The sequence below is a fragment of the Suncus etruscus genome, chromosome 5 (genome assembly GCF_024139225.1).
Source record: "Suncus etruscus isolate mSunEtr1 chromosome 5, mSunEtr1.pri.cur, whole genome shotgun sequence".
Taxonomy (NCBI): Eukaryota; Metazoa; Chordata; class Mammalia; order Eulipotyphla; family Soricidae; genus Suncus; species Suncus etruscus.
In genome coordinates, this window is record NC_064852.1 from 119,412,257 (window position 1) to 119,421,886 (window position 9,630).

At 37.8% G+C, this 9,630-nt stretch overlaps 1 non-coding gene across 1 annotated transcript; it reads left to right on the top strand.

Moving 5' to 3' along the window:
* Positions 1-6,672: 6,672 nt before the first annotated feature.
* Positions 6,673-6,863, top strand: LOC126010338 (U2 spliceosomal RNA). Its single transcript, XR_007496410.1, has one exon. It is a non-coding gene; the product is annotated as a U2 spliceosomal RNA (small nuclear RNA).
* Positions 6,864-9,630: the final 2,767 nt, after the last annotated feature.

Consider the following 9,630-nt stretch of genomic DNA (forward strand, 5'->3'; position numbering starts at 1 on the left):
AGGCAAGCACTTAACCCTCTACACATCGCTAAGGCCCTTCAGTTATGTTAAAGTTAGTTTTTAAAATCAGACTGCCTTGTTTTACAATCATACTATCCATATAGCTTATGGACTCAGATATGATATCTAGGCTTTTAAGTTTTAGTTGAGTTCAATTACTTTGCATGTATTTGATGAGTTTTCTCAACACCATTTGTTGAAATTTTCTTTTATACTTCTTAGAGTATAAAGCTCTACTTTATCCTTTTTTTCCTTTATCAAAGATTATCTATTCATATACCTGCTGGTATGTCTCTTGGCTCTCAATTCTATTCCATAGGTCAGAAAGTTTATTATTATTTATGGGGCCTGAGTGGTGGCACAGTGGTAGGGCATTTGCCTTGCACGCAACTGACCTAGTACAAACCACGATTCATCCCCCAGCATCCCATATGGTCCCCCAATCCAGGAGCAATTTCTGAGCGAAGAGCCAGGAGTAACCCCTGAGCATCACAGGGTGTGGCCCAAAAAGCAAAAAAAAAAAAAAAGTTTATCATTATTCCAATACCACACAGTCTTCATTATTATAGCTTTATAGTGTAATTTAAAAGTTGAGAAAAATAAGTCTCCCATCTTCATTTTTCTGGAAATTAATTTAGCTATTTGGGAAGTGTTTATTATTCTATACAAATTTCACTAGTATTTAATCTATATCTTTTTTAATGTTATGAGTAATAAAGAAATTGCCCAGTTCCACAATTAATATAGAAAAGAATGTGATGTCTCCGAATCTTTCCAGGTAGACCAGTCTGAGCTGGAAACCTTAAGCCTTCTTGGAATGGGGGTGAGCAGATTTCTCTTTTTGTCTGACATGACACCCTCTGACATAGAAACAACACTGCTCAACAACTGAAACTTATCAAGTTACCAAGTCATCAAATCTTTTGAGCTTTCTAGCTCCTAGAGCATACAGCCATGGCACCTCCAAATTTCATCCTTGTGTCAGCCCAGTAAGACTGCAACAAATATAATAGGAAAGTTAGTTATATCATAAAACTTAATGAGTGAAAAAAACAATAACACAGAAAGTTCAGCTAGCACCAACCAGCCCTGTAAATCTTCAGATAATGACTTTAGTAATAGCTTTATGAGACCTAAAAATTATCACAAATTAACTTATATTAATTTATGTTTTAATAATCGCATATTCTTTTGTGTTGTAAGAAGTAATATGAAGTAAATTTCCTTGTTCTTGGTAAGAGGACAGGCTTGAGATGTTACGTAAAAAACTGAAGACAATGGTTGAAGGAAAGTCACAAGGTGCTGGGATTGGTATTGGACCATCGAATTCCTGAAATAACTCCATCATGAACAACTTAGTAAATCACAGTGTTTTTTTTTTAATGCTCATTTTATTATGAGACCAGGAATTTTATTTTATTAATTTTTGGTTTTTGGGTCACACCCAGCAGTACTCAGGCATTACTCCTGGCTCTACACTCAGAAATCACTCCTGGCAGGCTCAGACGACCATATGGGATGCCGGGATTTGAACCACCAACCTTCTGCATGCAAGGCAAATGCCTTACCTGCATGCCAACTCTCCGGTCCTGTAAATCACAGTGTTATAAAGAAAAATAGAATGAGAGGAACTGACAAGTTGTGCTTAAAAAATGTCATGGTATTTTTCTGATGACTGTGTTGAATCCTAGAGTATTTTGGATGAAAATGCCATTTTGACAGTATTAAATATTTCTGATCAATTAACAGGGAATGTGTTCCTACTATAAGTAGTATCTAAAAAGTATCTTAAAATAATTCAATGCTATTTTCCAAGCAAATAGGACTAAAGATAAACAAATGGGACTACATTAAACTAAGAAGCTACTGCATGCGAAAGAAATGAGGACCACATATCGAAAGAAAATGCCTGCCTGCCACTAACCTGAAAAATATCTAAGAAATGCAAATAATTTGTAAAACTTAAGGAAAAATTATACCCCATCAAAAATGAGGAAAAGAGATGAACAGAAACTTTCTCAAAGAAAAAGGTGTGATACTAGAAGGTTGCATGCATGAAGCACTCTCATTAACAGTATTCTAAATCCCAGTTCCTACCATTATTTTTATTGTAAGAATTTATTCAAGAGACAAAATTGATTAACATAATGAGGTAAACTAACATAACATAATATAGTAACATAACATAACATATAATATAATTGATATAATAATAATACATGTAAGTCAAAGAAAGTTTCTGATTAAAAACACAAATTTTTTTCCATAATGGCTTACATATCTTTCACAGTAGTATTTTAGGTACATATTAACATTGAATCAGGGGAATACCCATTACCAAATATGTCCATCCCCCATTCCAGTTTCCTTTCTACAACCCATATACCCCACCATCACCCCCCCAGGCTGCTAGAGTAGGTGGACCCCTCTTTGTCTGGCTTACTATTAGTGATCACATATCTGTTTGGTCCTGGAACCCTCCCTTGTTTCCCCCTCTATTTAAGAGGCAGAGCTAGATAAATCGAGGTATGTGGTTTTGTTTGAAAGAGAGAAAAGCAATAGATTGGGGTACAAAATAAGAGGAAAAAAATAAAAAAGAAGTCAGAAGTCAAATACGCTGAAAATGGGCGGAGTCCCTCTAGCAGGGGTCCTCAAATTTTTTAAACAGGGGGCCAGTTCACTGTCCCTCAGACAATTGGAGGGTCTGACTATAGTAAAAACAAAACTTATGAACGAATTCTTATGCACACTGCATATATCTTATTTTGCAATGAAGAAACAAAACAGATACAAATACAATATGTGGCCCGAGGGCCATAGTTTGAGGACCACTGCTAGAGGCTTCCGACCTCAGTTTGAGAGAAGATTTTAAAAAGGTAATTGAAACACCACAACAATACAGAAAGAAATATCGAATTAAATAACCAGTGAGCACTACAGCAATAAAGACAGGCACCACACAATAGTCTCGGTTCTGAAATCAAATCATGCTCGAGTGCAAAAAGAAAGAGAAAGACAAGACAAAATAAAATAAAATAATATTGGAGACATCAACCTTAATCTCCACACCAAAATAAAGACGTCAAATATCGATCAATCAATAAATAAACATGTGGAAAATAATTGTTTGTGCTTTTTTTTTCCTTTTCTTTCTCCCTCTGCATAGGCACAGTAACTATTGGGGATACTGTAGAGGGAATTCCCTTGACCTAGGAGATACAGGGTTTCTCCACCCCTGAAGTATACTGTCATGGGATTAACTCTAGACTCCTTGCATGATCATTTACTCTCCCCCTTATTGCTTTCGTGGTGTGTGGAAGACTTCTGCTTTGTCTTGGATGGTAAAATCAGACCTCTGTATCTAGAGATCTTGGTGGCTGTGCAGCTCAGGGAATGGAGCTTATGAAGTCTTTCTTTGTGGTTCTAGCAGTTAGGCTTCTTCAGTGTCGCTTTAATCCATCTTCTGTAGTTGGTGTTCTTGGTCGTTATGTTGCTCCTAGAATGGAGCCTGGAATAAAGTCTTTCGTTATGTTTCCAGAAGACCCGTTCAGTTGCGGTTGTCTCAGTCAGACTTCTGGAACTGGAGCTCTTGTTTGTTGAACAGATCGTAGACCAAAAGCTAGGCTAGAGCTTTTTGTTGTTGTTGTTGGTGGTGGTGGTCCTTGGATGCGTACTGTCCAGTCTTAGTTGAACAACCAGTCGTCTGTATATAGCGATCTTGGCTTTTGCACAGATCAAAGGTTGACATGTCTTTTGATTTTGTCTTATCGATAGCTGATGAGGAAGGACAACTTGCTCTTAGTTTAAGTTGTTCCCATTTCCTCATTGTCAGGTTATCCATTTAGAAGTGGCGCATGTTGGTGTCAGAGCAGCATAGTAAATGCCCTGGAGGGGATTTGGTTTCTGGAGCTGTTATGGAGATCTCTGTCGTTTCTATGTCTGGGATCCAGGAGTTAAGGCTGAAAGGTCAGTGTCTAGTTCCCTGGAGCCTAAGTTGTTTCCACATGACATCCATTCAGGGTGGGAGATGTCCCTGTGTTGTAAACAAGTATGAGTTCTTATCCCTGGTAGATAAGAGCTTGTTTTCATACATACAATTTCCCTTTTGTTTAATATGTCTTTGCAGGAGGAAGTGGTGCTGCATTATATTGCTGGTGGATTTGGGGGGTGGAGAGAAAAGAAAACAGACTCCCGACAAAAACTAAGAATATATATATACTCATACATATCTAAAGGAAAAAAACGTTTCTTTAAAAAAAAAAAAGAAGATTAAATAAAAGATGTAATTAAAGGGATGAAGTAGGGCCAGGAGAGATAGTATGGAGACCAGGCGTCTGTCCTTCCTGTAGAAGGGCGGTGGCTCAGAACCCGGCATCCCATATGGTCCCCTGTGCCCACCGGGGATGTTCTCCAAGCATAGAACCAGGAGCACCTCCGAGTGCCACCAGGAGTGACCCAAAAGAAGCAAAAACAAATCAAATCAAATAAAAAAAAAACTAAAACAAGACAAAACAAACAAACAAAAGAAACTAACAAGAATAAAAAAAGAAAGAAAAAAAGAAAAAGGGGAGAAAGTGATATAGGAGATCACTTTACATTTGGGGAGAAACAGGATAAGAGGTAGTGTTATATAGGTCTATACTTATGATGAAAGAATAGGGTTCCCCCTTGTCTTTTGAGATTTCCTTGTGAAAATCCAGGCAGGGGTCCAGGCAGGGAGGTCTTGGATAGAGTTCTTGCAGTGGGGGTCCTTTGGAGCTAGTTCCAGTATCAAGCCACAGTCCACATTAGGGAGAGGTAATTAGGAGGGTCACACTGCATGAGTCTGTCAGGGTGTTGGTTGTATTTTCTTGCTGGGAACGAGGTGAGAGCTTGAGTGGGTGTCTCTTCACTTGGGTAGTGGGTACTGGCTCATTGTGGTAGGAGGTCTTTCTTGGTGCCTAATGGATTAAGAGCTGAGGGTGAAGAGTTATAGTGTGGTGGGGATATCGAGGGTGGGATTGAGGGGTGAAGGAATAGATGGATTTCTGGAGGAGGGAGAGGGTATAGTATATGGGAGGGGTTATATATGGTATAGGTATGAGTTGTTTGTGGTTTAGGTTTCTCCCTTAAGGGGGATTCCTATCTCTGTGTGATCCTGCACACATATAAATATATAGAAATTAGCTTAGGTGTATATTAATGTAGAGAGGTATGGAGTGCAAGAGGTGCGCTGTGTACTAAGTATAGTACTTGTAAGGAAAGGAAACTAATAGATCAACTTTTGAGTATGTATAGGTTTTGTGTCTCTAGTACTGACCATTATGTTAGTGAGGTCTATCTATATAGGTGTTTACCCTTTTCAGTTTTATCCACAGCACCCTATATGTCAGCTTTCCTTTCCTATAGAGGAGGTAACCATGTGGTTTTTATTTGACATAAATTGAGTTGATGATAGTGAGGAGGTGAAGGTGGAAGAAGAGGGAAACAAGAAGAGAGAATAGGAAAAACAAGACAAAACAAACCAAACCAACAATCAAACACCAAAAACAACAAAAATACGAAGTAATGAGAAGAGAGGCTAAGCAAGGGCATGTTAGTTTGGTTGAAAGGCCCTGTGGTAAAAATCTGTAGGTCTTGGTTGTTGCTTCGGTGATCTGGCTGGTCCTGTGCTTCAGGTCCTAAAAGAAGGCATAATCTAGAGATAAAGGGTATGTTAAAGAGTTTTATCTGGCCATTCTCATGCTTCAAGCAGAGTATGGTGCCTCGTGTGACTGAGCACCGAGGTACCACCATAGGATGTTCACACTTTGTATCCAGGAACCCCTGGTGCTGCCTCTGGAAAACTCACAGACGTGCCCTACCATTTTTTTTCTAAATCAAACTGTGTACTCATTCATTTTGAATCAAAATCTTCAGCTTTTCTCTCCCTAGAGAAGAGATTGTGTGACCCCATCTTGGTGTTTCAGTGTATTTCATGCCCCAGAGGAACTCTCTGAATTCTGCTCCTTCTAACGAACTATTGAATCAGAAAAGGTTATTACCTAGGTGCTCTAATTTATTAATTTATTGAAAGGGTTCTATTGTAAAGTCCTGTTCTTAATATAGAGAGGAATATGTAAAAGTATAATATCTATAGTGGTCCTCAATACCAAGAGGAATTCATCCTCGTGTGGCAAATACTCCTAATTCTGGTGCTCTTGCATATAGGAAGGTTACAACCATCTCCTTCAACAGCCCTTATCTGAATGTCAGAAAAAATGACTATGTTTCCCTGAAACAAATGACCAAAACTTCATGGGACCCTAAAGGCAGTAATCTCAGTCTGGCTTCATATTTTGCCTTTTTCTTGGTTTCTCTTTTTTGTTCTTTAAATATTTCTAGGTCAATTTATCCTACTGTCTTTGTACATTCCTGTGAAGTTCCTCAATATATTCAGAGAAAAGTAGAATATACATTTTAAAAAGTCATATGAAATACATGTATGTTTCCATCCCAGGCCTATGGAACCCTTACACACACATGCGTATCCCCATCTTGAGATGCATCCTTTTATGTGTTCCTACTTTCACTCTAAGATGTACACTGATGCTCTCTTGGACATGTCACTCTCTCTATTTTTTTACCCTCTTCCTCTCCTTCCTTAGAAACTCCAATAGAACTTATTTTTACTTCCAAAACAAAAAATAAATGATCACTTCTTGGCATTTTAGCTAAGATAAAGGATAGTATATGTTCTTGTCAGTTTAATATCTGAGGTGTCCTCTATCCGGGGATTATACATTAAATGAATTTTTGGAGAAGGGTGATGAAATAGGAAGTTGTTCAGTTCACTCCACACATTGACTTGGTATTGCAGTACCTCTAGGCATGATGGAGGAAAAAGTAGTATAAAAAAATCCATACAATAAAACAAACACTGGGAGGTATTTAGCTCTCTTTGTAGTTAATGGACTTGAAGTGGAGAAAGGTGGTACATGGCCAGGTCTTAGAAATATATGTTCTGCATTTCTTGGGTATATTACAAATTATAAAAGATAGTTTTTATCTAGAAATTGAAAAATGTGTATGGATATCCTAAGTTACCATACCATAGAAATAAAAGTTTCCCTAGAAGTTCATTCTAATTGGCCAGAGTCTCATCTTCAGTTAGCTTCAATGATGACAAGAATGCAGCAAAGTAGCTTCTAAGCATATCAAGATCTAAGACCACCACTATGGGGGGCGGTGTGTCACAGACACTCAATTTTCCTACCTTCCCAACAATGCAGGGATAGATAGATGATAGATAGATAGATAGATAGATAGATAGATAGATAGATAGATAGATAGATAGATAGATAGATAGATAATAGAGACAGACAACGATAGAGGAACAGACAAAGACAGAGACAGGAAGTTTGGCTACAGCACAGATAGAGGGTGGGTGGTGGGATTCTCTATTATTTGGAAGGATAGTGCTTAAGGAATGAAGTTTTAATACATTTAAAATAATACTATTAAAAGACAAGTAGGTTTGGAAAATTATAGCAGGGGCCGGACGGTGGCGCTGGAGGTAAGGTGCCTGCCTTGCCTGCGCTAGCCTAGGATGGACCGCGGTTCGATCCCCCGGCGTCCCATATGGTCCCCCAAGAAGCCAGGAGCAACTTCTGAGCGCATAGCCAGGAGTAACCCCTGAGCGTCACAGGGTGTGGCCCAAAAACCAAAAAAAAAAAAAAAAAAAAAAAAAGGAAAATTATAGCACTTTTAGGAAATGAGTACTCTTCTGTAGATTTACACCAATGTTTTTAAACTTAAGTCCTCTCCTATTTTTTAATTTAAAATTTTTTATTTCTTTTTAAAAAATGCGTGACATAATTGACATAGTTGATAATAATACATTTGTTTCCAGATAAGTGAAAGCAAAGTTATTGTAAAAAAAATAGAAAGAAAATAAATAAAATGGAAGGAAAGGGAAGAAAAGTAAAGAAAGGAATAAAAAATAAAAAGCTCAATAGCAAACATATTTATAAAAATTATATCTCTGATGAAGTCATTAATAAAAGTTTAGCAAGCTCTTATTGTTAGGCTAGCTCATTCTATTAAATTTGCATGTTTCTTTAGGAATGGCAGAATAAACAAATGAAGTTGTTCTGAAATTAAAAGCACTATTACTAATATTATGACTTTTAGGGACATGTACTCAGCTACCAGGCCTCCCAGAAAAAAGGAATATCTGAAAAAAGGGTGTCTGCACCTGTTTAAAAAAGCCTTAGTGATATCAGTTCCCAAAATGGCATACCTGAAGTGTGTGGTTAGATCAATTCCCCAAAGGGAATCATAGAGGGTCAGTGATGAAGCAGGGCCACTGGGAAAGGGTGATTCTGGAAATTGGAAGCAGCAATCATGGCTTCAGCAGGGTGGGGGCTTGGCCAGCTTTGTGCTGCCTGGGCCTATGCAGCCATGATCATTCACGGCTCAGGCTACATCTCTTTTGAGAAAAAGATTGAGTCTATGGAGCTGGCCCTGTTTGAACATGGTCACTCTTTGTCCTCTCTTGTTTTTAGAGGGCCAAAGGCAACACATTATGACAACTGATCCACATAGCTGAGTCGGTGGGAAAGGAATGAGATTGAAATGGTAAAACACTGGGAAACTTTAGGGAAAGATGTGAGTACACTGGGGAGAGGTGTGGTGTTGGAATTATGTGACTGGGAAACCATTATTAGTATTATTGTAAATCACCCCAATCAATAGAAAGGCAAAAAAAACATTGCTTGTAAAGAAAAATATGTTCTCATGAAGACTTATAAATGTGTTCATGCCCTTTACTTTAAATATATGTCCTTAATAAAGAATAATACTAGCAGAATAATTCTCCTACTCACTAGATCCAGCTTATAACATTGACATCCCTGACACCATTATTTTTAGGCTTAATATGTAGAATAGACAATTAAGTTTAAGTGACCATGTGTTCCCCCCGCCCCAAGAAGATATCCAGAAATAACAGTTTGAACAAATATGCTTTCATTGTATAAATTTCTCTGAGAATCAATGTTTTCATGGTGGAAAGTATGTATATCTTTGGTGGATAGTGGTCTACATGATGGATATATGTGTATAGGGTCATGTGTATTGTATGTGTATATATGGTGGTAGTATATAGAACTGTATGTGTGCATGGAATATATATGTGATTCGTGAATATACATGTAAATGATGTGATTTGTGAATGTGGATGTGTGTGCTTTGTGTGCCTTTCCACTACAAACAATTCCTCTTACAGCTGTAAATGGTTTCACAGCTTGAGAACAGGCTTGATTGTATCCCACATGCTCTGAGACCTCCACCAAGGATGTTCAGAACTTTATAGTGATCACATTAGTGCAGAAAGGTATCTATAGCCCATAACTCTGCTTCCCTAAGAAAAGGGAGGTGCAGTGAGGGAGGTAGGCAAGAAAAGAAAGAAAATCTAAGTAGGAATGATAAGCTAAAAGGGACTACAATGAAAAGAGCTGACAATGTGTATTCTTTTTCTTTTATATCCCCAAAATAATCTGTCTAAAATTAAAGAGAGAATGTACACTTAGAGTTACATAAATACATCTATTTTTATAGAGCTTTTTTTTTTAAGAAAGAAAAAATTTAGGGAGGAAGAAATGTTGGAGA